General features: G+C 43.8%; 1 long non-coding RNA gene and 1 pseudogene across 1 annotated transcript; one reads left to right on the top strand and one right to left on the bottom strand.

Annotated features, from left to right (window-relative positions):
* The first annotated feature begins 291 nt into the window (after positions 1-291).
* Positions 292-27,972, top strand: LOC118391430 (nuclear pore complex protein Nup155-like; annotated as a pseudogene).
* Positions 25,729-26,300, bottom strand: LOC127906349 (uncharacterized). The gene is made up of 3 exons (XR_008060952.1): positions 26,154-26,300; positions 25,888-26,021; positions 25,729-25,820 (listed from the first exon to the last, which is right to left on the bottom strand). It is a non-coding gene; the product is annotated as an uncharacterized LOC127906349 (long non-coding RNA).

Below are 27,972 nucleotides of genomic sequence, written 5' to 3'. Positions count from 1 at the left end.
CATACGTTTTGTTCTTTGAGATAACAATAGTCAGTTAACATTAACTGTATGACATTTTGTATATATATATGTATATATATATATATATATATATGTAAAAGTATAACTTTAAACCGTCCCCTTCACATCCGTTACATATACATATACAAATATATATATTTAAATGTAACCAGTAAGTTAAGAACAAATTCTTATTTACAATGTGTGCCACCCTATGGACCTCATAATCACAGTCGGATGTGATGCGGCAAGGTGGCCTAGTGGTTAGTGTTACAGTAACCGAAAGGTTGCGGGATTGAATCCTGGGCTGACAAGGTAAAAAGCTGCCGCTGAAAACGGCAGTTAACCCACTGTTCCCCAGTAAGGCCTTCATTGTAAATAAGAATTTCTTCTTAACTGACTTGCCTAGTTAAATCGCTTCTTGCACTGAAAGCAGTGCCTTAGACTGCTGCGCCACTCGGGAGCCCCAATGATTTAGCCTTTGTGCTTTTTTGATTACATTATTATTATTTTTAAATCACAAGTGTTGTTACCAGATGAATATTATATTATAGAAAAAAAAACGTATACGATATTTTATTTATGTATCTAAAAACCCTACAAAAAAGGCAATTAATTTCCCCATAGGCTTTGTCCAACGAATCATGGCGGATTTTGTGCCTACAAAAAGATACTACTACTAACTCGCTTGAAAGTACACACCGGAGGTACTTCATAACCTTTCGCCCCTAGCTCTGTTCCAAAGTGGCATTGAGGCTGGCAGCAACGTTTGTTTACACTGAAGACTACGGGACCATATTTTGATTTCTGTAAGGTAAGATTACATTTTGTTGCGAGTATCAATAGTAAGGAACGTTATTCAATAAATCTAATTAGTTACCAAGTTAGCTAACATATACAGCAATTGACCCGCGTTTTTAGCTAGCTTACCAACAGGTGCTAGTGTCTTGCCGTTAGGTAACTAGCTAAGTTAGTAGGTGAACTGGTCCATTGTTTTCGCAAGCTAGCCACCACACGAACTTGTATCACTTCCAACCGACGTATTTTGATAAACAGAAAAGTTGTTAGTTAACTGACGTTACTGAATCACTGCAGACAGTCCATAGAGACGGGTTTGGACCAACCCTAGTTTGTCCTTGTAATATGGATATCTTCAAAGTTGAGTAAACAACCCTAGATAACTGGGGCTAGCTAGCTGGCCACTGTCTGTGTTTGCAATGGAATCAGCCTAGCCAATCAAATCAAACTTTATTTGTCACATGCGCCGAACACAACAAGTGTAAACTTTACCGTGAAATGAATACTTACAAACAAGCCATTAAATTAACCAACATTGCAGTTCAAGAAAAGTTAGGATAAATAAAAAGTAACACAATAAGAACAACAATAACGAGGCTATATACAGGGGGCACCAGTACCGAGTCAGTGTGCGGGGCTAGTTGAGGTAATCTGTACATGTAGGTGGGGGCAAAGTGACTATGCATTGGTAACAAACAAACAGCGAGTAGCAGAAGTGTACAAAAGGGAGGGGGGTAGACTTGTTCAGCAGTCTTATGGCTTGGGGGTAGAAGCTGTTGAGGAGCCTTTTGGTCCTAGACTTGGTGCTCTGGTACCGCATGCTGTGCAGAGTACACATGGAATAAACAAACATACAATCAATAATACAGTAGGATCTATATACAGCATGTGCAAATGAGGTAGGGTAAGAGAGGTAAGGCAATAAATAGGCCATGGTGGCAAAGTAATTACAATATAGCAAATAAACACTGGAATGGTAGGATGTACAGAGGATGAATGTTCAAGTTGAGATACTGGGGTGCAAAGGAGCAAGATAAATAAATACAGTATGGAGATGAGGTAGATTGGATGGGCTTTTTACAGATGAGCTATGTGCAGTGATCTGTGAGCTGTTCTGACAGCTGGTGCTTAAAGCTAGTGAGGGAGCTAAGTCTCCAGCTTCAGAGATGAGAGGTGAACAGGGAATACAGGAGGGGACTAAGTAGACTCCCCTGAGGGGCCCCAGTGTTAAGGATCAACGTGGCAGATGTGTTATTGCCTACTCTTACCACCTGGGTGCGGCCCGTCAGGAAGTCCAAGATCTAATTGCAGAGGGAGGTGTTTAGTCCCAGAGTCCTTAGCTTAGTAATGAGCTTTGTTAGCACTATGGTTTTGAACGCTAAGCTGTAGTCAGTGAACAGCATTCTCACATAGGTGTTCCTTTTGTCCAGGTGAGAAAGGGCAGAGTGGATTGAGTCATCTGTTGGAGCGGTATGCGAATTGGAGTGGGTCTTGGGTGTCTGGGAGGATGCTGTTGATGTGCGCCATGACCTGCCTTTCAAAGCACTTCATGGCTACCGACGTGAGTGCCACCAGGTGGTAATCATTTAGTCAGGTTACCTTTGCTTCCTTGGGCACAGGGACTATGGTGGTCTGCTTGAAACATGTGGGTATTATGTACTCGGTCAGGGAGAGGTTGAACATGTCAGTAGACACTTGACAGTTGGTCCGTGCATGCTTTGAGTACATGTCTTAGTAATCCGTCTGGCCCGGCAGCTTTGAATGTTGATCTGTTTTAAAAGTTTTGTTCACATCGGCTACCGAGAGTGTTATCACACAGTAATCCAGAACAGCTGGTGCTCTCGTGCATGCTTCAGTGTTGTTTGCCTCAAAGCGGGCTAAAAGGCATTTTGCTTGTCTGGTAGGCCTGCTTCTAGGTTTCCCTTTGTAGTCCATAATAGTTTTCAAGCCCTGCCACATCCGATGAGCGTCAGAGCCGGTGTAGTAGGATTCAATATTAATCCTGTATTGACGCTTTGCTTTTTTGATGCTTCGTTTAAGGGAATTGCAGGATTACTTAAGAGTCTGGATGAGTCTCACGCTCCTTGAACGCGGCAGCTCTAGCCTTCAGCCCGATGCAGATGTTGCCTGTAATCCCTGGCTTCTGGTTGAGATATGTACGTACAGTCACTGTGGGGACGACGCCATCGATGCACTTATTGATGAAGCCAATGATTGAGGTGGTGTTTTCCTCAATGCCATTGGATGAATCCTGGAACATATTCCAGTCTGTGCTAGCAAAACAGTCCTGTAGTGTAGCATCCGTGTCATCTGACCACTTCCGTATTGCGTGAGTCATTGGTACTTCCTGCTTTAGTTTTTGCTTGTAAGCAGGAATCAGAATGATACAATTATGGTCAGTTTTGCCAAATGGAAGGCGGGGGAGAGCTTTGTATGCATCTCTGCGTGGAGTCAAGGTGGTCTAGGATTTTTTTTTTCTGGTTGCACATGTGACATGCTGGTAAAAATTTGGTGAAACTAATTTTAAGTTAGCCAGCATTAAAGTCCCCAGCCACTAGGAGTGCTGCTTCTGGGTGAGCGTTTTCTTCTTTGCTTATGGCCTTAGAGTTGGTTGAGACTGGTCTTAGTGCCAGCTTCACTTTGTGGTGGTAAATAGACGGCTACGGGTAATACAGATAGTGTGGGCGACAGCTTATAAGTTACTCTACCTCAGGCGAGCAATATCTAGAGAATTCTTTAATATTAGACATCGCGCACCAGCTGTTATTGACAAAGGCACACATCCCCACCCCTCGTCTTACCAGAGGTAGTGTCTGTTCTGCCGGTGTATGGAATATCCCGCTCGCTCTATATTGTCCCAATAGAGCTAGCAATGTCATGTCTTGGTGACATGTAAGATGTTAGTTTTTAATGTCCTGTTGGTAGGATAATCTTTTTTATTTTACCCCTTTTTCTCCCCAATTTTGTGGTATACAATTGTTTTAGTAGCTACTATCTTGTCTCATCGCTACAACTCCCGTACGGGCTCGGGAGAGACGAAGGTTGAAAGTCATGCGTCCTCCGATACACAACCCAACCGCACTGCTTCTTAACACAGCGCGCATCCAACCCGGAAGCCAGCCGCACCAATGTGGCAGAGGAAACACCGTGCACCTGGCAACCTTCATTAGCACGCACTGCGCCCGGACTGCCACAGGAGTCGCTGGTGTGCGATGAGACAAGTATATATCCCTACCGGCCAAACCCTCCCTAACCCGGACGACGCTAGGCCAATTGTGCGTCGCCCCACGGACCTCCCGGTTGTGGCCGGGAGGTATGGTGTTCTTTGGATGCAACTCAGCATTCTTTGTCCTCCAAACACGACGAGTTGAGTTTTTACCAAAAAGTTATATTTTGGTTTCATCTGACCATATGACATTCTCCCAATCTTCTGGATCAACTAAATGCTCTCTAGCAAACTTCAGATGGGCCTGGACATGTACTGGCTTAAGCAGGGGGACACGTCTGACACTACAGGATTTGAGTCCCTGGCGGCGTAGTGTGTTACTGATGGTAGGCTTTGTTACTTTGGTCCCAGCTCTCTGCAGGCAGTTAGATTTTGGTATGTCTTCAGGCGGAAATTGAAAAAAGTAGGGGGTAGCTTTAAAAGGTTTTAAGAACAAATTCTTATTTACAATGATGGCCAAACGCCAACCCGGGACGACACTGGGCCAATTGTGCGCCGCCCTAAGGGACTCTCAATCACAGCTGGTTGTGATACAGCCTGGAAATGAACCAGGGTCTGTAGTGATGCCTCTAGCACTGAGATGCAGTGCCTTAGACCGCTGCGCCACTCGAGAGCAGTGTATGGCTGTGGTATTTCTGTGCATTTACCATTGATAAAATACAATTGTGTTCATTGACACCGGGATTCATCCGTGAAGAGCACACTTCTCCAGTGTGCCAGTGGCCATCGAAGGTGAGCATTTTCCCACTGAAGTCTGTTACCACACCGAACTTCAGTCAGGTCAAGACCCTGGTGAGGACAATGAGCTTGCAGATGAGCTTCCCTTAGACGGTCTCTCACAGTTTGTGCAGAAATTCTTTGATTGTGCAAACCCAAAGTTTTATCAGCTGTCCAGGTGGCTGTTCTCAGACAATCCCCCAGGTGGAGGTCCTGGGCTGGCGTGGTTACACGTGGTCTGCGTTTCTGGGCGGTTCGACATACTCCCAAGTTCTCTAAAACAAGCTTATCTTAGAGAAATTAACATTACAATTATCTGGCAAAAGCTCTAGTGGACATTCCTGCAGGTAGCATGCAAATTGCAAGCTCCTTCAACTTGACATCTGTGGCATTGTGTTGTGACAAAACTGTACATCTTGTCACCCGGCCCACTGTGCACCACATGTAATGATCATACTGTTTAATTAGCTTCTTGATATGCCACACCTGTCAGGTGGATGGATTATCTTGGCAAAAGAGAAACACTGACTAAAAGGAACCAGATATTTTTTTCAATTTAATTGTGCACATTGAACAGTTCTGGAATCTTTTACTTCAGCTCATGAAACATGGGGGCAACACATTGTTCCTTTTTTTTATTCAGTGTATCAAAAGCAATGTAAAAACATCATTTTACTCATTACTTCAATGCTTAAAGAGAGACTTCAGAATTTTGGCAATGAGGCTTTTTATCTACTTTCCCAGAGTCCGATCAAACTGCACGCGGAGACAAATTTTATCCACGAATTGAAGGAAGTTGCTAACTAGCATTAGCGCAATGCTAGACGATACCATAGACTTCCAGTAATTGCACTAACGCTAGGTGGCATTGGCTCACAAAACTACCTCTTAACGTCCATCATCCTGTACACCGAGACATACAAATGATATACTCAATTTCATCTGACTCATTGCCAAAATGCTGAAGTATCCCTTTAATTGTAATTTTTGTTTTCTGCCAACTTCACATTGACCTTTGAACAGGGAAGGCAGCCTGGTTCCAATACAAATGCAATCAACTGTCACCTGGTGCAAAACAAGCATACCTGATTAATAGAATCCCATCATTGATCGGTACCGATGCATCAAGTCTGAAAGCAACGGAACTCTGAGTAGCTTCTATCCTCAAGCCATAAGAGTTAAATAGTTAACCAATAGCCACCCAGGCTATTTAGCAATCTGCATTTACCCTTTTTTTGCATTACTTTTGATTCATCTCATACGCTGCTGTTACTGTTTATCTATCCTGTTGCATAGTTCCTTTATCCCTACTTATATCCACATATCTACCTTAATTACCTTGTATCCCTGCATATAGCCAAGTTATCGCTACTCATTGTCTTTATTCCTTTTTTTCCCTCTAAATTGTTGGGAAGGGCTGTACGTAAGCATTTCACTGTTAGCTTACACCTGTTGTTTACGAAGCATGTGACAAATAGGCATCTTTTCCCTTTCAAGACAATTCAATATGTCTACTAGGTACAAGGGATGCAATACAGGAACAATACGCTTAGTTGAAGCTATTCGGTTTGATTGAAGAACTAATCGATTTGATGCATTAACATTTGTTGCATAAATGATTTCATTTTCCATTCTGAATTACAATCTGCTGCTTATGGAGCTGGGCCTCACTGAGGTGACTTGTGTGTAAATAATGTATGTCTATGATGTACAGTTGAAGTCACTTAGGTTAGTCATTAACTTGTTTTTCAACCACTCCACAAATTTCTTGTTAACTAACTATAGTTTTGGCAAGTCGGTTAGGACATCTACTTTGTGTATGATACAAGTAATTTTTCCAACAATTGTTTACAGGCAGATTATTTCACTTATAATTCACTATCACAATTCCAGTGGGTCAAAAGTTTACATAAACTAAGTTGACTGTGCCTTTTAAACAGCTTGGAAAATTCCAGAAAGTGATGTCATGGTTTTAAAGCTTCTGATAGGCTAATTGACATCACTTGACTCAATTGGAGGTGTACCTGTGGATGTATTTCAAGGCCTACCTTCAAACTCAGTACCTCTTTGCTTGACATCATGGGAATATCAAAAGAAATCAGACAAGGTCTCAAAAAATGTTGACCTCAAGTCTGGTTCATCCTTGGGAGCAATTTCCAAATGCCTGAAGGTACCATGTTCATCTGTACAAACACCATAGGACTACGCAGCCATCATACTGCTCAGGAAGGAGATACATTCTGTCTCCTAGAGATGAATGTGCTTTGGTGCGAAAAGTGCAGATCAATCCCAGAATAACAGCAAAGGACCTTGTGAAGATGCTGGAGGAAACGGGTACAAAAGTATCTATATCCACAGTAAAATTAGTCCTATATCGACAACCTGAAAGGCCGTTCCGCAAGGAAGAAGCCAATGCTCCAAAACCGCCATTTTAAAAAAGCGAGACTACGGTTTGCAACTGCACATTGGGACAAAGATCCCACTTTTTGAAGAAATGTCCTCTGGTATTCAACTGTATGTCGGTACCTGAGCTGAGCCATAAGGGAGACTAGGCATCTACCGCCATCAAATTTGGGGGTGTGGGCAATGTAGCCCGTGTCTTTTGTCCTCTCACTTTGGTTCTGAAATCACCGTCGCCCACTAATAAACGTGTAATTTTTGCAGATTTAAGTGTTTGAACAATATTTTAGCGTTTATAAATTAGGTATTGCATAGACAATGAATATAGAACTTTGGATTTCAGCCCATCTCCAAGGCGACTGATTATGACTGTTTTTGAAGTTTTTATTTTGATCTTCTCTTTTCGCTTTGGCCATGGAGTGTGCAAAAGTGATTTTACTGTCCTCGTTATATATGTTAAAGCTGATAATTTCATATTTAAAAATGACCATTATACACAGATTGTTTAAAGCATAACTACCTAAACTATTTCCATTGGTTAACCTCAACAATCAATATAAATTCTATTGTTATCCCCATTCAGCAGGTATAGCCAGATGAGAGTTAAGTATTTTAATGCTGAAGGTGCCGTGCAGACGTGCAAGGTCTACCTCACATTGGTCAGCGCCCGCGACGCTGTGCCCAGCGTCTGGTTCAACTAGGCTACTGATTATTGCCTGGAGGAGTTCGGCATGCAAAATGACTGTCAACACAGTTACGTGCAGTTTGACACCTGAATGAGAGGACTCATAAGTTGTCACAAAAGACGAGGGTAGAAAGAATTTAATATGAGCAAAACATTTTAGTGAACTGGTGATTTCATAAAGTTTCAGTTAATTTTCTAACCGATGTATGCTTTATTTGGATCAGTTTGGGGTTCGCGGACCGATGCACATGTATATTAAACATTTTGAATTGGGGATGTATCGGTGAATTGTTACATTCCTAGTGTCCACCCCAAAGTGCCACATGTCATGACACACCTGTCTCAATGAGAGAAGATTTGAAATAGACAAGATGGTGGTGTACACAGTGTTCGATTACTTCATGGAGCAGAACATTTTATCTAAATTCAAGCAAACCTCCTGCAACTATAAATGGATGTTGAGAAGACTTTGGTTGTCTTCCAAGTCAGGAATTGAGGAAGTGTTGTCAAGGTTGGTCAATTTATCAATTTATCCATCTTCTCAGGTGAATCTCATCAGTCGCTCAGTGTCAGAGATGCTGTCCGCCTTAGGACCCAGCAGTCCTGCTGCTGCCCTTGCCGAAGCACTGGAGAGCTCTGGTCGGATCATAGACCGACACCTTCAGGAAGACCGCTGCTTCCCTGACCTCTCAGAGCTTCTTAATGTCCCCTGTCACAGTAGGTCAAGTGATCAATGGCGCAATTTTGTATGTTGTTCAAGTTTGTCAAATCGATATATCTCACAGGTCATTCTAGCCATAATACTTGGCTGTAACCTTCTTACTGTCTCTAGGGAGACTACAGCCACATTTCGGCGCTTACATCACTTTCCAAATTGTGCTACGGTGATTTTTATTTTATTTTTTCTCTCTCCCCTCTGTTGCAGACATGCCATCTTTGTCTGGGGGATCGGACATAGACTACCCTCTTCAGGAACCTGGGCTGCTCAGTTTGCCAAACCTCCCTGAGCTCAGTGCAGTCCACAGGGTTCCCCTACCACCTGAGCTGGTGGAGCAATTCAGCCGTATCCTTTTCAGAGAATATACAGAGGGAGCTGTGTCTTGGGAAAGATCTCAATTGCATAGTCCTTGCGTCCTCTCTCCTCATCTCCATCTCAAAACCCATTGGACTAGAAAGCCAGAGGTTCCTCTTCTCTGAACTTCTCCAATGGGTTTTGAGAATGGGGTGAGGATGTGATGAGTATGCAATTGAGATTCTCCCTAGGTCTCACCAGCTGAACTCAGAAGTGCCGGTGCAGGGTTAAATGAACTAATTACCACTTCAGACAAGTTGCCTAGCCCTTAACCTCCCCCTAACAGATATGCAGTGCAATTGTATGATGGGAGTTTTTCCTGAAATCTGTCGGGCGTGGCTCACCATTGACAACGATATCTTCATGTGGAATTATGAGGATGGGTGAGTACCAAGCACTCCTAAATAAAGTCACTTTATGCAGTAGAAGAAAACATAGAGACAGTGAAAATGGGTCCGTCTCTTGTCTATGCTACAGGGGGGGGGGGTGTTGCATATTTTGACGGGCTCAGTGAAACCATCCTATCCGTGGGGCTGGTCAAACCTAAAGCAGGTCAAATTGCATAACTCTTACCTGAGCTGTGTTTCCTGTATTCAAAGTCACAACAGCTTTGTAGGTGTTTGGCTTAACTTAACCCACAGGATAAAACATTTCCTGCTGGGTTTTTCCAGCCACACATCCACTTCCTGTTGGTCTTAGCCACTCCTGTGGATGTGGTGATCCTGGGGCTCAGCTTCCCTAAAGCTCAGGCAGGTGAGTAATGATGACCCTTATACCTGAACCACACACGCTAGACATAATACAATAACCCTCAATTCAGCAACAGTTATGAAATTTGTTGATTTGGTTTATATTGACATGGTTGTGTTGTTGGTATTCATATTGACCCACCATGGGCTACTTCAGAAATGTCTCATCTAATCTCTTTCCTCTCCCTCTGTGTTGAATGACAGCATGTCTGGAGGGATACAGTTGCTCCCAGACCCGCTGTACTCTATCCCCACAGACAACACCTACCACCTGGCCATCACCTCCACTGATCTGGGGCGCATCTTCCTGGCAGGGAAAGATGGCTGCCTATATGAGGTAGCCTACCAGGCCGAGGCAGGCTGGTTCAGCCAATGCTGCAGGAAGATTAACCACTCCAAAAGCAGCCTGTCCTTCCTCGTCCCCTCTCTGCTCCAGTTCTCCTTCTCTGAGGATGGTAAGGATAGTTTTCAGGCTCCTTGTGGAGTTGGAACGTTCTTGTGTTATGCTCTAGTTCTTAAATTAAATTTGACATCACATTTCTATCTTTGTGCTCCACAGACCCGCTAATGCAGATTGCCATTGGCAACTCCTGTAACACTCACTTCACCTGCTCAGAAAAGGGGGTTCTACAGGTATATAACCCATAAGAGTTTAACAATTTGAATGGTAGCACTGTAGTAAATATCTATATGTGTGAGTATTTGCACAATGGCATTGGTTAGAACTTTGTCAGACATTTGAAAAGCTTCTTCTGAATAGCACCTTGAGTATAAAGCTGCTGCTTGTTCCAGGTGTATGACCTGGGTGCAGGTGGGCAGGGTCTGAGACATGTGGCGGCCATGTCACAGAGCTCCATCGCGGCTGCAGCAGGAAACATTGCCAGGTCGGTCTGCTACTCCTCACCTCTGGATAATATCCGGAGGGCTAGTGAATGGTCAATCAATACAATGTACTTCAAGCCCTTTTTACATCAGCCAATGTCACAAAGTGATATACAGAAACGCAGCCTAAAACAGCAAGCAATGCAGATGTAGAAAAACTCCCTGGTCAAAGGTTATCACTGCTTAAGAACAGGTCAAATTAATTGTTTTATTTGATCTCTCTCTATAGGACCATTGATCGCTCTGTTTAAACCCATCGTACAGATCTCTGTGATAGACAGATTTGAGTCCTCCGACTGCCACCTGTTGGCTGTCACTCACACAGGTAAGGAGACGGACTGACATTGTAGACACTTATCCTGTAATGAAAACAAAGACCTTATGATGACCTTACTGTAGCTCTCTATCTGTGCTTCTAGGAGTGCGTCTTTACTTCAGCACTACTTCCTTTGCCCCCCTGCATGCCAAGCACCCAGCGGCACGTCCTAGTCTGCTAGCTCTGGTCCATGTCCGCCTGCCTCCAGGCTTCTCTGCCTCCTCCACCCTGCAGAAACCTGCTAAGGTCCACAAGGCTCTGTACATCAAAGGTAAAGCCACTGAAGTCTGTATGCTATCCTGCAGTGGAGTCTGGTGGGAGGAGCTATAGGAGGACTGGCTCATTGTTATGGCTGGAATGCTATCAAACCTATGGAAATCACACGTTTCAATCAGTTCTATTAATTCCATTCCAGCCATTTACAATGAGCCCATCCTCCTATAGCTCCTCCCACGAGCCTCCAATGCGATCCTTTTATAATTGATTCTCGAGCATCGCCCTAGTTAAATGGTCAATCTGCAGTTGCTATGTCAATTTTTTTTACTTACAGTGCCTTACAGGCCCCCTTGAACTTTGCAACCTTTTGCCACATTTCAGGCTTCAAACATAAAGATATAAAACTGTATTTTTTTGTGAAGAATCAACAACAAGTGGGACACAATCATGAAGTGGAACGACATTTATTGGATATTTCAAACTTTTTTAACAAATCAAAAACTGAAATTGGGCGTGCAACATTATTCAGCCCCCTTAAGTTAATACTTTGTAGCGCCACCTTTTGCTGCGATTACAGCTGGAAGTCGCTTGGGGTATGTCTCTATCAGTTTTGCACATTGAGAGACTGAACATTTTTCCCATTCCTCCTTGCAAAACAGCTCGAGCTCAGTGAGGTTGGATGAAGAGCATTTGAACAGCAGTTTTCAGTTTTTTCCACAGATTCTCGATTGGATTCAGGTCTGGACTTTGACTTGGCCATTCTAACATCTGGATATGTTTATTTTTGAACCATTCCATTGTAGATTTTGCTTTATGTTTTGGATCATTGTCTTGTTGGAAGACAAATCTCCGTCCCAGTCTCAGGTCTTTTGCAGACTCCATCAGGTTTTCTTCCAGAATGGTCCTGTATTTGGCTCCATCCATCTTCCCATCAATTTTAACCATCTTCACTGTCCCTGCTGAAGAAAAGCAGGCCCAAACCATGATGCTGCCACCACCATGTTTGACAGTGGGGATGATGTGTTCAGGGTGATGAGCTGTGTTGCTTTTACTCCAAACATAACGTTTTGCATTGTTGCCAAAAAGTTCAATTTTGGTTTCATCTGACCAGACCACCTTCTTCCACATGTTTGGTGTGTCTCCCAGGTGGCTCGTGGCAAACTTTAAATGACACTTTTTATGGATATCTTTAAGAAATGGCTTTCTTCTTGCCACTCTTCCATAAAGGCCAGATTTGTGCAATATATGACTGATTGTTGTCCTATAGACAGAGTCTTCCACCTCAGCTGTAGATCTCTGCAGTTCATCCAGAGTGATCATGGGCCTCTTGGCTGCATCTCTGATCAGTCTTCTCCTTGTATGAGCTGAAAGTTTAGAGGGACGGCCAGGTCTTGGTAGATTTGCAGTGGTCTGATACTCCTTCCATTTCAATATTATCGCTTGCACAGTGCTCCTTGGGATGTTTTAAAGCTTGGGAAATATTTTTTTATCCAAATCCGGCTTTAAACTTCTTCACAACAGTATCTCGGACCTGCCTGGTGTGTTCCTTGTTCTTCATGATGCTCTCTGCGCTTTTAACGGACCTCTGAGACTATCACAGTGCAGGTGCATTTATACGGAGACTTGATTACACACAGGTGGCTTGTATTTATCATCATTAGTAATTTAGGTCGACATTGGATCATTCAGAGATCCTCACTGAACTTCTGGAGAGAGTTTGCTGCACTGAAAGTAAAGGGGCTGAATAATTTTGCACGCCCAATTTTTCAGTTTTTGATTTGTTAAAAAAGTTTGAAATATCCAATAAATGTAGTTCCACTTCATGATTGTGTCCCACTTGTTGTTGATTCTTCACAAAAAAATACAGTTTTATATCTTTATGTTTGAAGCCTGAAATGTGGCAAAAGGTCGCAAAGTTCAATGGGGCCGAATACTTTCGCAAGGCACATGTAGAATATACCCATTTCGATTTTCGAAAAATACCACCTACAGTGCATTCGGAACGTATTCAGAATGCTTGACTTTTTCCACATTTTGTTACGTTACAGCCTTATTCCAAATATAAAATATATATATATCTCCATAAATCTGCACAAAATACCCCATAATGACAACACGAAAACAGGTTTTATTTTTGCCAATGTATTTGAAATCTAAACACCTTATTTACAGAAGTATTCAGACCCTTAGCTTTGAGACTTGAAATTGAGCTCAGGTGCATCCTGTTTCCATTGATCATCCTTGAGATGTTTCTACAACTTGATTGGAGTCCACCTGCGGTAAATTCAATTGATTGCACATGATTTGTGAAGGTACCACCTATCTATATAAGATCCCACAATTGACAGTGCATGTCAGAGCAAAAACCAAACCATGAGTTCGAAGGAATTGTCCGTAGAGCTCTGAAACAGAATTGTGTCCTAGCAAAGGTCTGGGGAAGGGTACCAAAAATGTCTGCAGCATTGAAGGTCCCCCAAGAACACGGTGGCCGCCATCATGCTTAAATGGAAGCTTTTTGGAACCACCAATACTCTTCCTTGAGCTGTCTGCCCGGCCAAATCGGGGGAGAAGGGCCTTGGTCATGGATGTGACCAAGAACCTGTTCACTCTGACAGAGCTCTGGAGTTCCTCTGTAGAGATGGTTGTGCTTCTGGAAGGTTCTCCCATCTCTGCAGCATTCCACCAATCAGGCCATTATGGTAGAGTGGCCAGACGGAAGCCACTCCTTAGTAAAAGGAATGACAGCCCGTTTGGAGTTTGCTAAGAGGCACCTAAAGGACTCAGACCATGAGAAACAAGATTTTCTGGTCTGATGAAACCAAGATTGAATTCTGTCCTGAATGACAAGCGTTATGTCTGGAGGAAACTTGGCACCATCCCAAGCCTGATGGTGGCAGTATCATGCTGTGGGGGTGTTTTTCAGAGGCAGGGACTGGGAGACTAGTCAGGATCGAGGGAAAGATGAACAGAGATCCTTGATGAAAATCTGCTCCAGAGTGCTAAGTACCTCAGACTGGGGCGACGGTTCACCTTCCAACAGGATAATGAGCCTGAGTACACAGCCAAGACAATGTATGCGTGGCTTCTGGACAAGTCTCCCAATGTCCTTGAGTGGCCCAGCCTGAGCCTAGACTTGAATCCAATCGAACATCTCTGGAGTGACCTGAAAATAGCTATGCAGCGATGCTCCCCATCCAACCTGACAAAGCTTGAGAGAATCCTCAGAGAAGAATGGGATAAACTCCCCAAATACAGGTGTGCCAAGGTTGTAGCTTCATACCCAAGACTCGAGGCTGTAAGCACTGCCAAAGGTGCTTCAACAAAGTACTGAGTAAAGGGTTTGAGTACTTTTTTTTATATATATATGTTTGCAAGAATGTCTAATCCTGTTTTTTGCTTTGTCATTATGGTGTAATGTGTGTAGATTGAGGGGGCGCAATTTTAATCCATTTTGGAATAAGGCTGTAACGTAGCAAAATGTGGATAAAGTCCAGGGATCTGAATACTTTCCGAATCCACTGTATAAATGCCCCATGAACTTAATTCAACTGTTCTATCCCATCAGAACCCAAAATATCGAAGGTTGTTTTTTTCCGCTGTTTATAAATAAACACTGTGTAGCCTCAAAACATGCGTAAAACTATAATTGTAATATTATGGATGGTCAGTCCTTCTATCCTTACCTCTGTCTATCCATCTCTCCAAGCCCATCCCTCAGAATTTTACCAAAACAGAGACAGGGTGGCTGCTTTGTTAGAGATTCAATAGCAGATTGCCCCCTTTAAAAAAAAAACTTTACTCGTGTCTCTCTGGTGTTGATCCCCACAGGAGTTCTCCTCATGGCAGCTTCTGAGACTGAGGACAGTGACATCCTGTGGTGTATCAACCATGACTCCTTCCCCTTTAAGAAACCTCTGATGGAGGCACAGGTGGGAGCTGACAGTTAGGGTTATACTAAGCAGTATTACACCAGATCCACACACACTTTGATGTCATGTCAAAACCGAGCTTACTTTGCGATTAGGGTTGCAAAGGTTCGTAAAATTTCAGGTAAATGTCCATGGGTAGTTATGCAAGGGAATTTTACTTAAATTCATCAAAAAAGTCAGCTTATAACAGTGATCCTTTTTTGTGAGGTACGCATAAGGCAATTCTAGGTCTTGTGGTATATTTTGGTTAAACTATCCCCAATTCAATGGAATTGCAACCCTCTGCATACACAGTGCACTCTTCCATCACATGTGCAGTGCATTCTTCCGTCACATGTACAGCTGATTCTCAAGATCTTGCACACTAATGAGATGCTATTGAGTCCACACTACTACACTGTCTGAGTCAAAGACTACATGCTTTCTGGTAAGTTTTGATTACAATACTGTGTGGGGTGAATATATTTTATATGACATGATTTCTGTTAACTAGTAAATAGTAGCCTACAGCGAAGTCTAACTTATCAACAATTTCTGCTAGTTAGTTTTTGCTATGTGGGTTTTAGCTTGCTTGAGTCTGCTAACTGAGGAATGTTAGTATACATGTTACATGTTTTAAAATGAATCTTACAAAGGAGTTGTTTAATCTAACTGCTTAACTATTTATCTGTACATGGAATTGTTTGTTTTTGTTTTACTTGGTTTTTTTTTCTAGTCTTTACAGGAAAGTGCTATGAGCACTGTCTGATGTGTGGAGACATTTCACTGCAGCTAATGTAGGAGGAAAAGCTGTGTACATTTGCAAATACTGTGCAAATCATAGAGAAAGCGGTCTGTATCGCAATCAGCTCTGATGGGTGGTCAAATGTTTGTGGGCAGAGAATAATTAACTAAATCTCCACCCCTCAACCAGTATTCTACAAGAGCACAGACACAATGGACAACAGACATACCAGTTCTCCACATTGCAGATGAGCTGAAGGCCGTCATCAATGATCTTTGACCACAGAAGGTATTTGCACTGGTGATAGACAATGCTGCGACCATGAAGGCTGCTTGGTCTAAAGGGGAGGATTCCTACCCTTACATCACAACCATTAGCTGTGCTGTTAATGCATTGAATCTGCTCCTTAAGGACATCATAGCACTGAAAACAATGGATACACTCTGCAAGAGAGCCAAGGAAATGGTTAGGTATGTGAAGGGTAATCAAGTTAAAGCAGCAATCTACCTCGCCAAGCAAAGTGAAGAAAAAGAGCACCACATTGAAGCTGCCTAACAACACCTGTTGGTGTGGTGTCATCATGTTTGGCAGTCTCCAGGAGGGGAAGGAGTCTCTCCAAGAAATGGCCATACCACACTCTGCCGACGTGGACAGCCCCATCAAGAGGATCCTCCTGGATGATGTTTTTTGGGAGAGAGTGGTAAGCAGCCTGAAACTCCTGAAACCTATAGCAGCCATTGCACGGATTGAGGGAGATGATGCCATCCTGTCTGATGTTCAGACTCTGCTTGTTTGGGAACACGCATACCAAAGCACACAATAGGCTGATCAATACAAGGGTGGAAAAATTGGTGGCCATCCGGGCAAATTTGAGGCTTTTTGAGCCTGACAACGAGCCATCCTCAACCAGGTTGGAAAGTGACGATGAGGCTTCAGAGTCTGATGTTCAAGAGGTGGACATTGAGGAGGTCCAGAGAGTCTCGAAAATAAAGCTTTGGTTGTCTTCTATCATTTTACAGATGTATGTTGAAAACATTTTTGGGAGATGCGATGGATCGTTCAATATTCAGTTTCTTTTGTTGTTCAGTGAAATCATCCCATGTGAAGTGAACTCATTTAATTAAAGTTCAATTCATAACTAAATTGTTTATTTCTATTGGAAGGATTTAATCCCTTACAATTATGTCTACTTATGGTAAGGTAAAGGTTTGTTTCTGTCTCCATATGGTAAATATATTGAATGCGAAAATCTACGCTTTAAATGGTATTCATATTAATTTGCATATTGCCGTTAATTCCCATATATTCCCAGGGAAAGTTTCCACCTCTGAACCCTATTTGCGATTCATATGCTATGATTTTGATTTTTTTGAAATGCATTTTGTAGCGCATATTGTCTATTTCATTTCAGATGTCCAATGTAGATGGCCACTCCTGGGCGCTATGTGCCATCGAGGAGGAGAAAGCACCTAAAATCTCTACCCCCCTGAATAAGGACCAGGTTCCCCTCACTGACACTCCTGTCGTGGTGCAGCAACACAATGTCCCTCCACAGAAGTTTGTCCTTATCTCTGCCAAGGTGCAGTCAAGATTTTACAGTTTATTTTATACCGTGAGAATGGCACTGTAAATTCACACAGTCGATGAAACTTGTTCAGTCCTGTCTGTAATTTTGTGAACAAAGGCAAAAATCTATAAACTTGTTGTTAATCATGGTCTTCCAGGGAAGTCACATATTCCACAAGTTGCGGCCGGTGGACCAGCTGCGCCACCTACTGGTGTGTGGTACTGGTGGAGAGAGTGAAGAAGTCGAACGCTTCTTCCTACTGCACAGGGTATGAATCTCATTACTCAATGTCTTGTTAGTGCAAGTACCCCTAAACACACTGTCTTTATTTATCTAATCAATCCTCTCTCCTCAGGAGGACCAGGCATGTGCCACTGCTTTGATTCTGTCCTGTTCCAGTGCTGCCTGTGACAGAGGTGTCTCAGTGGGCCACCAGAGCCTTCTTTAGGTATGGAGGAGAGGCTCAGATGAGGTTCCCCTCGGCTCATTCTGCTCCTAGCAGCATTGGAGCGCTGTTCGGCTCTCCTGTACCAGGTGAGAGGCATCTGAGGAGGGATTTCTACTTGTAGCACTTTAGCATTATATGAATTCCCATTTGTTGTAACATGGCATTGTCGTAGTGGAAACACCTTGTGTTAGTTGTACAGATTTGAATGAGAAGTTGACTGTCTGCATCACTTGTCTGACTCCCTGCCTGTTTTTATAGGATCCCATATGTCTGTTGGTAGCAGCCCCATTCCTAACCCTAGTTTCTTAACTACACCGGCTCCAGGTACACTACCCTCATTTTCCTCCATATGATTGCAGAGTGCCTTGCAGTCAATGGAATGGTATCAACCACATTTTTTGTGTTTGTTACCTTTCCATGCATTATTCCTCCCCTCAGCAGCCTCCACTGACACATTCACCCACTGAATATTGGCAACATTGAGTGAATTACTTAGGAACATTTGAGTGTTTTTAATGTGTGTGTGTGTTTTTTGACAACAATATCTCAGGTATGATGCCCCAGAGTGTGTCTACGCCCCATGTACCAGCCATGCCCTCCGCCCCCATCGCTGGCTTGTCCTCTGGGCCAGAGGTGGTCTTCTCAGGGAAACACAACGGCATCACTGTCTACTTCACACGTATACTGGGGTGAGTCACCTCACTAGTACTTTGCTCAGGTCTCCCCTCCATACTGGGGTGAGTCACCTCAGGTCTCACCTCCATACTGGGGTGAGTCACCTCAGCTGGACAACGTACTGTACGGTACTCGGGCCTCACCTCCATACTGGGGTGAGTCACCTCAGCTGGACAACGTACGGTACTCGGGCCTCACCTCCATACTGGGGTGAGTCACCTCAGCTGGACAACGTACTGTACGGTACTCGGGCCTCACCTCCATACTGGGGTGAGTCACCTCAGCTGGACAACGTACTGTACGGTACTCGGGCCTCACCTCCATACTGGGGTGAGTCACCTCAGCTGGACAACGTACTGTACGGTACTCGGGCCTCACCTCCATACTGGGGTGAGTCACCTCAGCTGGACAACGTACTGTACGGTACTCGGGCCTCACCTCCAGACTGGGGTGAGTCACCTCAGCTGGACAACGTACTGTACGGTACTCGGGCCTCACCTCCAGACTGGGGTGAGTCACCTCAGCTGGACAACGTACTGTACGGTACTCGGGCCTCACCTCCATACTGGGGTGAGTCACCTCAGCTGGACAACGTACTGTACGGTACTCGGGCCTCACCTCCATACTGGGGTGAGTCACCTCAGCTGGACAACGTACTGTACGGTACTCGGGCCTCACCTCCATACTGGGGTGAGTCACCTCAGCTGGACAACGTACTGTATGGTACTCGGGCCTCACCTCCAACTGGGGAAATACAATTTTCTGGCATGTTTAAACGGATAGTTCACCCAAATTACAAAATGATATGTTGGTGTCCTTACCCTGTAAGCAGTCTTTGGACTAGGTATGACATCAATCCATGCTTTGGTTTTTTTAGCATTTGTGGCACAAATCCTATTCAAGTCATGTTACAGATATTATCATTTTTATTTGGGTGAACTATCCCTTTACCTTTTTGTACTGGACTCAAACATTAATGTGTCACTTATGGCTTGAGTCACTTGATTAAGTTAACTTATTGATTAACAGTAATATCTGGGACTGGAGTCTTGCTATTGAGAAGATTGTTATGAAAGGAAAGCAGGCTGTCAGTATTCTGAGTATTGCATAAACCGCAAATTAGTCTTCCTTAGACAGTCATCATCAAATTAACTTGCAATCTCGCTCTCCCAGTTGGAGAGCACAGCCAGCTCATCTGATCTGGAGTCGGTTCTTTTGGAGCTCTGTGGTCTGAAGGACTTCCTGGATAAGAACTCTCAGTTCAGCCCCTCTTCTCTAGGTACAGCCAGGTAAGACAGACCCATGGGCCCTGCTTCTCCCTGTGGCCAAGCCCTGGGCTGGCTACTTTATAGAAAATATAGCTACACTTCTATGGTCATCGGGTGAAATAAATACGGTTTGAATGGCATCTTATGCTCTACAGTTTTTGCTCACCAGCCAATCTGCAGCAGCGGCTGCTAGGGTTCATGCGGCCTGATGGAGGAGCCAGTTCTCAAAGTTCAGCAGGCACTCCAGAGGAAGTACCACAGTAAGTAATGTGTGGGTGTTAAAGGTAAACTGCCATCCACATCAAGGAGCAACCAGAATTACAGCAGGGTCTGAGTATAATCCTAACACTATTAAGAACACACTGTTCTTGAATTATTTTATGGTCTCCGAATGTCTAATCCTTATTGTTATCCTTTCCCCGTCCCCAGCCGAGGCTCAGGTCAATGAGAGGATGCAGGGTATCCAGCAGCTGGTGCATCGCTCCTGTCAGACCCTGGCCCTGTGGAAGCTGCTGTGTGACCACTAGTTCAGCCTCATTGTCTCTGAACTACCCAAGGTAAGTTCTAGATCCATGATCTCACTGGAGACTGGTTCCCCAGACATAGATTAACCCTAGTCTACTCTCCATTGGGATAGATTAAAAATCAAAGACCAGGTTTAATCTGTGCCCGTGGAAACCAGCGCTGGATATTCAGGATGTGCAGGAATACATTGACAGCACAATCACTGACTGATTCATCCCATTGTTTAATCGTCCAAGTATTTAGTCAAGATGTCTCGTATCCTGTTTATAACCCCTGTGCCTTGCGTTCCAGGACCAGATGAAGGGGGTGAGTTTTTAAAGACGTGGTGATCCGGGGTCGGGTGCTGACCGGAGCCCTGATCACAGGCCTCATCAACGTCTACATCAAAGACTTTGCCTCTGCAGATGCCATAAGCACCCACCTCAGAGACATCTGCCCCCTACTGTACAGCAGTGACCACAGCATCTGCTCAAAGGTAGAGTATACTCACACCCGTTTTAATTTTTTTTTATTTTTATATATGACGGATGATGTACAACAGACATTGCATCAGATTTTAGTCTGTGGGCAGACTTTGGTAGCATCCACTGCCCTCGTTTCTCCCTGTATAACAGTACCTGAGAACTGAATGTCTCTCTCCCAGGCTAATGAGTTGCTGCAGGGCTCCAGACAGATCCAGACTAGGACAGATAAGGAGAGAACACTGAGAGAGTCACTACAGCTCTACCAGCTGATCAGCCATCACAGACCTGCCACTGGTCTGCTCCCAGTACAGACAGGGTAAGGCTGCCATCATACTGGCCCGGGGCCAGTAAAAACAGTCATGCTATTTCTATTTGAGCAATATGATTGGCTGTTCATTCAAGCACCATCACGCTCCTCCGAGTCACAACTTCTCGAGCCGTACATGAGTTGAGGCCATCAATCTACTCTCTCAGCTTATTTATTTTAGTTACGGAAAGGTATTTACAAAAGTAAACCTTCAATAGTGAACATGCTACTGTTGCTGGTCTGCAAATGAAAGCTGTAAAAAGACATCTAGCATTTGTCTCAGCTAGCCTACTGTAGCTAGGTCTAGCTCTTTTGGAACACATTTGTCTTAAAAGGGCAGTGTCCTAATATGAGATGTATAAAAAAAATATTCTTGAAATGAACACTTAAGAAACAAACTAATGCAATTCTAACAAATAGACTAATGCCTTCCATTGCACAATTATACTACACAGCTTTTTATACATATCATAATAACTAAATGTAGCCAATAATAGCTGCATATAGAGAGAGCATGTCAACCTAGAGACCCTGCATGACCCCAATGCATTTAGAAACTACACCATGTCCGGGCAAGTAGAAATTATTTTTGGTCCAGAATGACCAGACCAGTAAGAAAATAAGATGAAAGAAAATTGTAATGATTTTTCATCTCCATAGTCATAATCTCCAGGACCACCCAAACATAAACATGTGAAAATGGCATGTTTTGTCGTCATTGGTTGATGATGTCATTGGAAACAATTAGTAGACAATGCCTACACGTCATTGGTTAAAATCATACAACGTTTATCTTCCCCTCTCCAGTGGGTTAACTGCCTGTTCAGGAGCAGAACGACAGATTTGTACCTTGTCAGCTCGGGGATTTGAACTTGCAACCTTCCGGTTAATAGTCCAACACTCTACCCACCCCCTACCCTGCTGCTTACTGTGTGGATGGATGCTAACCATGTTTCTCTCCCTCTCAGTGTGTTTCTATGAGTGCTGGAGCTGTGCCTGACTGCAGCGGATAAGAAGGATCCTCAGAGGCTGGGACCTCACTTCTATAAGAAAGGAGAGCCAGAGGAGGATCAGACTGGAGCACTGGCCTTCCAGGAGAGGTAACCTACTACCTGTTCACATTGAATATGAAATACTGTGGTAATAGATATCTGTTAAGGGATATCCTGGCCCTTTATTTTCTCCTTTGTGCTGACATCGACTGACCACCCCCTCCTCTCCTCCTGTAGGTTGTCATGTTATAAGTGTATCACCGACACCATACAGGAGCTGGTGAACCAAAGTAAAGCTGCACCTCAGTCTCCCAGCGTCCCTAAGCAGCCAGGACCCCCTGTCATGACCTCTGACCCTAACATGCTGAGCAACGAGGATGCCACCGCCCATGTGAGTGCTGCTGGGAGGAGACTTTTCCCCCAATGGCAATAGCAAGATTTTGTTTACTTATTATTTTTTTATGTGAATGTGTGTTCCAAGATTTTGGCCTCAATTCATGAATAAGCTGATCATGATGTTCTTTCTCCCTGGTAGTTTGAGCAGATTATTTGTCTGGCCCAGAGGTCACAGGATGAACTCTTCCACATAGCCCTCTACAACTGGCTTATACAGGCTGACCTCACCGACAAGCTTCTGGAGGTAAGAACCTTCTGGCATTGTCCTGCAGTCACAGCCTGAGATGCCTAGTTCTGATTTTTTTTTGTATTTCATTTAACTGGTCTTTTATTGTGTGGCCTGGTGGTTTAATATTCTCCTCGCACTCTGTGTGGTCTATCCAGGTGAACTCTCCTTACCTGGAGGAACACCTGATGCACATGATCAAACAGGAGCAGAGTAAGGTGTGGAACTTCTGTAGCTCAGTTGGTAGAGCATGGCGCTTGTAACGCCAGGGTAGTGGGTTCGATCCCCGGGACCACCCATACGTAGAATGTATGCACACATGACTGTAAGTCGCTTTGGATAAAAGCGTCTGCTAAATGGCATTTATTATTATTATTATAACATGGACCTGCTGTGGAGATACTATGAGAAGAGTCGCAGCTTTGGGAAGGCAGCTCACGTCCTGGCCAGGCTTGCGGACATGCTCAGGTAAAAGGCCTAACAGGCTGAGTCTTTGTACACGATGGGCCATTTGCACACACTGGTCCTGTGTTGCTCAGTTGGTAGAGCACGGTGCTAACAAGGCTAAGGATCGATTCCCTCTGGGGACACCCATAAAATAAACATGTAGACACGTGATTTAAGTCCTTTGGATAAGTGTCGGCTAAATGGCTTTTATTTTTATCCTCTCCAACAGTCATGAAAATGTCCTCATTCTTGTTGATTCTGAGCAATGTTAAATGTGTTTCTGTTTGTTCAGTACTGAGATCTCGCTGAAGCAGAGGCTGGATTACATCTCCAGGGCCATCCTTTCAGCCAAGAGCTCCTCCTGCATCTCTGCCCAGGGAGCTGAGGGGGGAGTTCCTGCACCAACTGGAGGAGAAGATGGGAGGTACGGGGAGGGGAGATTCTAGCTCTATTCTTGAAGTTTATTAGGTTTTTAGATTTTTCACCCTTTGATACAGCTTAGATTTATTTATTTTTTTAACTCCAGCTGATATGGTTTCATCCCTCCCAGGTGGTCCGTGTTCAGGTCCAGATCCAGGATACTCTGAGCAGACAGTACCCCCAGCATCCCTCTGTACAGGGAGCCGTGTCACAACTGGATTCAGAGCTTATGGACATCACCAAGGTAACAGTGCATGAATATCTAACATTATCCTTGACTTTAATAGTTTTTTTTAATACTCTATCCTTTGTCCTCCAATCTAGCTATATGGGGAGTTTGCAGATCACTTCCGGTTGTCTGAATGCAAGCTGGCCATCATCCACTGTGCGGGTCACTCTGACCCCATCCTGGTGCAGTCTCTGTGGCAGGTCATGGAGAAAGGTGTGTAGAGACAAATACACATGGTAGCACCTGATGCCATCCCACTTGTTTGTCTCTGACACTTTGGTCTTTTAGAACCTTCTATTGCATTCTGAACTATTTCTTAAAGGGACAATTCAGGATTTTTGCATCGTGGATACTATTTTTGTCTATGCATGCAGTTTGAAGGAAGTTGCTAACTAACGTTAGTGCAATTGCAGAATGCTAGCTGTTCCTGTAAACCATAAAAAGTATATGCCAGCAGCATACCACCCTGCATACCACTGCTAACTTGCTTCTGAAGCTAAGCAGGGTTGGTCCTGGTCAGTCCCTGGATGGGAGACCAGATGCTGCTGGAAGTGGTGTTGGAGGGCCAGTAGGAGGCACTCTTTCCTCTGGTCTAAAAAAATATCCCAATGCCCCTGGCCAGTGATTGGGGACCCTGCCCTGTGTAGGGTGCTGTCTTTCGGATTGGATGTTAAACAGGTGTCCTGACTCTCTATGGACATTAAAGATACCATGGCACTTATCGTAAAAGTAGGCTGTTAACCCCGGTGTCCTGGCTAATTTCCCAATCTGACCCTCAAACCATCACGGTCACCTAATAATAATCCCCAGTTTACAATCGGCTCATTCATCCCCCTCCTCTCCCCTGTAACTATTCCCCAGGTCGTGGCTGCAAATGAGAATGTGTTCTCAGTCAACTTACCTGGTAAAATAACAGATAAATAAAAATAATAAATATCCATGAGATGATCTAACTCTGGGGAAGTAGGGCTTCCATTTCCAAATACCCAAAATTACTTTTTCTATTTGTTCCAGAGCTGGGTGACAGTTTGGCCATGAGTCCAGCTGACAGAATGAGAGCTCTGAATCTCAAACTGGTGTCTCTTGGAAAGATCTATGCTGGAACACCCAGATACTTCCCTCTAGGTAAAACCCCAGGTCTACTTTCCATCTATTTACTCCATGATTTCTCTACAGATTTTCCTGTATGTAAAACATCCCCACTTAGTGTAATTACATTAGCAATTCATGAAGTCAACATGCATAGCATGTCTCTACGGTGTGTCTCTGTAAGGACTGGAAGTGTAATCTGTGTTTTGCCTAATTGTCCACCAACGCTGTGGCCTGTCGTAGCTTGTCTGCGATTGGACTACAGAGATCTGTTGCATGTGCAAATTGTTTAATGTCGCTAGTCTGTCTTGTACATCCAGAATTCCTGGTGAAGTTTTTTGAACAGGAGGTGTGTCGTCTGAACTGGGACATGGGCTTGGTCACGTTCACCATGCAGGAGATAGGCTTACAGCTGCCCTGTCTGCTGGAGGTCTACGTTCACCATGCAGGAGATAGGCTTACAGCTGCCCTGTCTGCTGGAGGTCTACGACTAACTCTTCAAGACACGGGTATATCTCTCAATTCAATTTCAGAAACTTTATTCATCCCTTAGTGGCAATTACAGCTGGCAGGCATAGGATACGAACAGTGGCGTAGCGCAGTTTTGCGGTATACCCCGCAAGGGCTGAGCACGGCTCCCCCCAACTATTTTATTTATTGGATTATTTTGTCACCTTGGGGCAGAATTTTTTGATTGCTATTTCATAGCTAATTTCCTGCTATTCTACACATTTTGCCACGAGGCCAAGGGTCATTTCCTGTAATAAAATTTATATAAAATCAGGGCTTATGACATGTTCATATGCTACCCCCCCCCCCTCCCCCTTGATATGAGTAGATACCCTTAATAATAAAGGGTTAATAATGAATTTCAGATTTTGCATTATTTAATAAGGAATGGCGCTGTACACTTAATACTGGATGTCTCCAACTCTGGCTGTGTGTATCCCAGGATCCGTGTTGGCAGCGTCTAAAGAAGCCTCTAGCTGGTAGAGTGTATCCATGTGCTGCTGTCAGGATCCGTGTTGGCAGCGTCTAAAGCAGCCTCTCCACCTGGTAGAGTGTATCCATGTGCTGCTGTCAGGATCTGTGTTGGCAGCGTCTAAAGCAGCCTCTCCACCTGGTAGAGTGTATCCATGTGCTGCTGTCAGGATCCGTGTTGGCAGCGTCTAAAGCAGCCTCTCCACCTGGTAGAGTGTATCCATGTGCTGCTGTCAGGATCCGTGTTGGCAGCGTCTAAAGCAGCCTCTCCACCTGGTAGAGTGTATCCATGTGCTGCTGTCAGGATCCGTGTTGGCAGCGTCTAAAGAAGCCTCTAGCTGGTAGAGTGTATCCATGTGCTGCTGTCAGGATCCGTGTTGGCAGCGTCTAAAGCAGCCTCTCCACCTGGTAGAGTGTATCCATGTGCTGCTGTCAGGATATGTGGAGGATCCCAGCAAAGTACCAACAGCAAAGTAACTAACCCACCACCAAGTGTGGTCCTTCTGTAGCTCAGTTGGTAGAGCATGGCGCTTGTAACGCCAGGGTAGTGGGTTCGATTCCCGGGACCACCCATACGTAGAATGTATGCACACATGATTGTAAGTCGCTTTGGATAAAAGCGTCTGCTAAATGGCATATATTATTATATATATATTAAACCTTTTCTCCTGTCTCCATTATAAATGCTCCTTATTTGGAAACATATCAACCTGTTTACATAGTAATCAGAATGTAAGTGTTTGTGAAATGTGTTTTAATATGCACTGTCTTACTCATATTTCTCTCTGTCCCTTTCAGACGGCGGTTCACTAATGTGTGTCTGGATAACATCTGTGGTTACCTGGTGGAGCTGCAGTCCCTGAGTCCCAACGCTGCCCTGCAGCTCCCCATCGGCAACTTCAACGCCCTGCAGGCCAAGCTGGAGAAAGTTCACTAAGGAGGTCTCCAGGGGTCACAGGAGGATCCTCAATTAAAGGGACAGATTGAGACACTGCAACTTTTGGAGTGCTAAATACAGAGACCTCAAGATTGATAGAGGTTTACAGTTGTGAATAACATGATTTGAACGATTCCCTTCCTCTCTTTCTATATCTTCTGTTGTGGCTCATTTCTGATAGTGGCGTGACATTGAGAACAGTTTGGGCTCTGACTGCAGTTACATCTCGAAGGATTAACACCCCCACATTTCTCATGAAGAGGGGTGTATTGACCAGCTCGCTCTACACCCCTATCTTCAGATGTTTTACATCCTGTTTTAACTTATTTTATAAGTACAGTATGCATTTTGTTTTGAACAAAAAGCCTAGAAGTTATGTTAAGAGGTTAGGACAACCACTTATTGGTGGCTGAGGGAATTGTATTGTTCTCACAAAAAATGTATGTTGGGGAAACAACATGAACTGTTGTTCAGACACTGAATGAGAGTACAATACTTTACAAGGATGGGATCTTCATTTAAATCCACATGTAGTTACTGTTCTTCTCATGTGGGTAAAGTATTGAATGTACGTATGTTGAGAAATGCACTTACATGATTGCTCTCAGATGGCTTGGTCATTTTGTTTGAACTTAAATCCATATGCTGATGTCTTTCCCTCTACATGACATGATTGAGTCATAAGTATTGCCGTGTGTTACATGGACATTGTGATTTGAGGGTATTACATGGACATTGTGATTAAGACAGCATCCTCCACTCATGTAAGCCCCTTTTAATTCCCCCCCAGTTTAGATGTCAAGAAGACTTTGTTAAGCTGTTTGTATTTTGGTTTGTCTGTTCAAATCAACCTCTCTGTAATACAAAGGGGAATATTTGTACCCCAAATATTCCGCTCGGAAGGCCTTCTCTTCTCCCAAAGGCTTATAACAACAATGACAACTAAACCCTTCTTTTACATGTTTTGTTTGTATTTTCTCTTTTTCTAAATGACCAGACACCTTGAACAGTCTTGTTTGCTTTGGGCTGACTAGTTAAGTAGCATTTGAGTGTTTGTCTGATTTATGTGTCTTGTACTCAACTGAGATTTCGTGGTTATGCCAGAAGTCCTTGATCCATGCCTTGTATAATGATGCTGTTCAAATGGCTTTAGTCTGACAACTTGGGCATGCAAGTTTATATTTTACAAATTGAATCATTAAAATTTGTCAAGTTTCTTTGGTTGAAAGTTTTGTATAATAAAACCTGCAACCTGTTCAGTATAATAAAAATACACTTTTTGTACAA

This window comes from Oncorhynchus keta, chromosome 12 (assembly GCF_023373465.1).
Source record: "Oncorhynchus keta strain PuntledgeMale-10-30-2019 chromosome 12, Oket_V2, whole genome shotgun sequence".
NCBI classification, from domain to species: Eukaryota; Metazoa; Chordata; class Actinopteri; order Salmoniformes; family Salmonidae; genus Oncorhynchus; species Oncorhynchus keta.
Note: the sequence above shows the minus strand (reverse complement) of the source record. Positions and strands in the feature narration are given on the sequence as shown.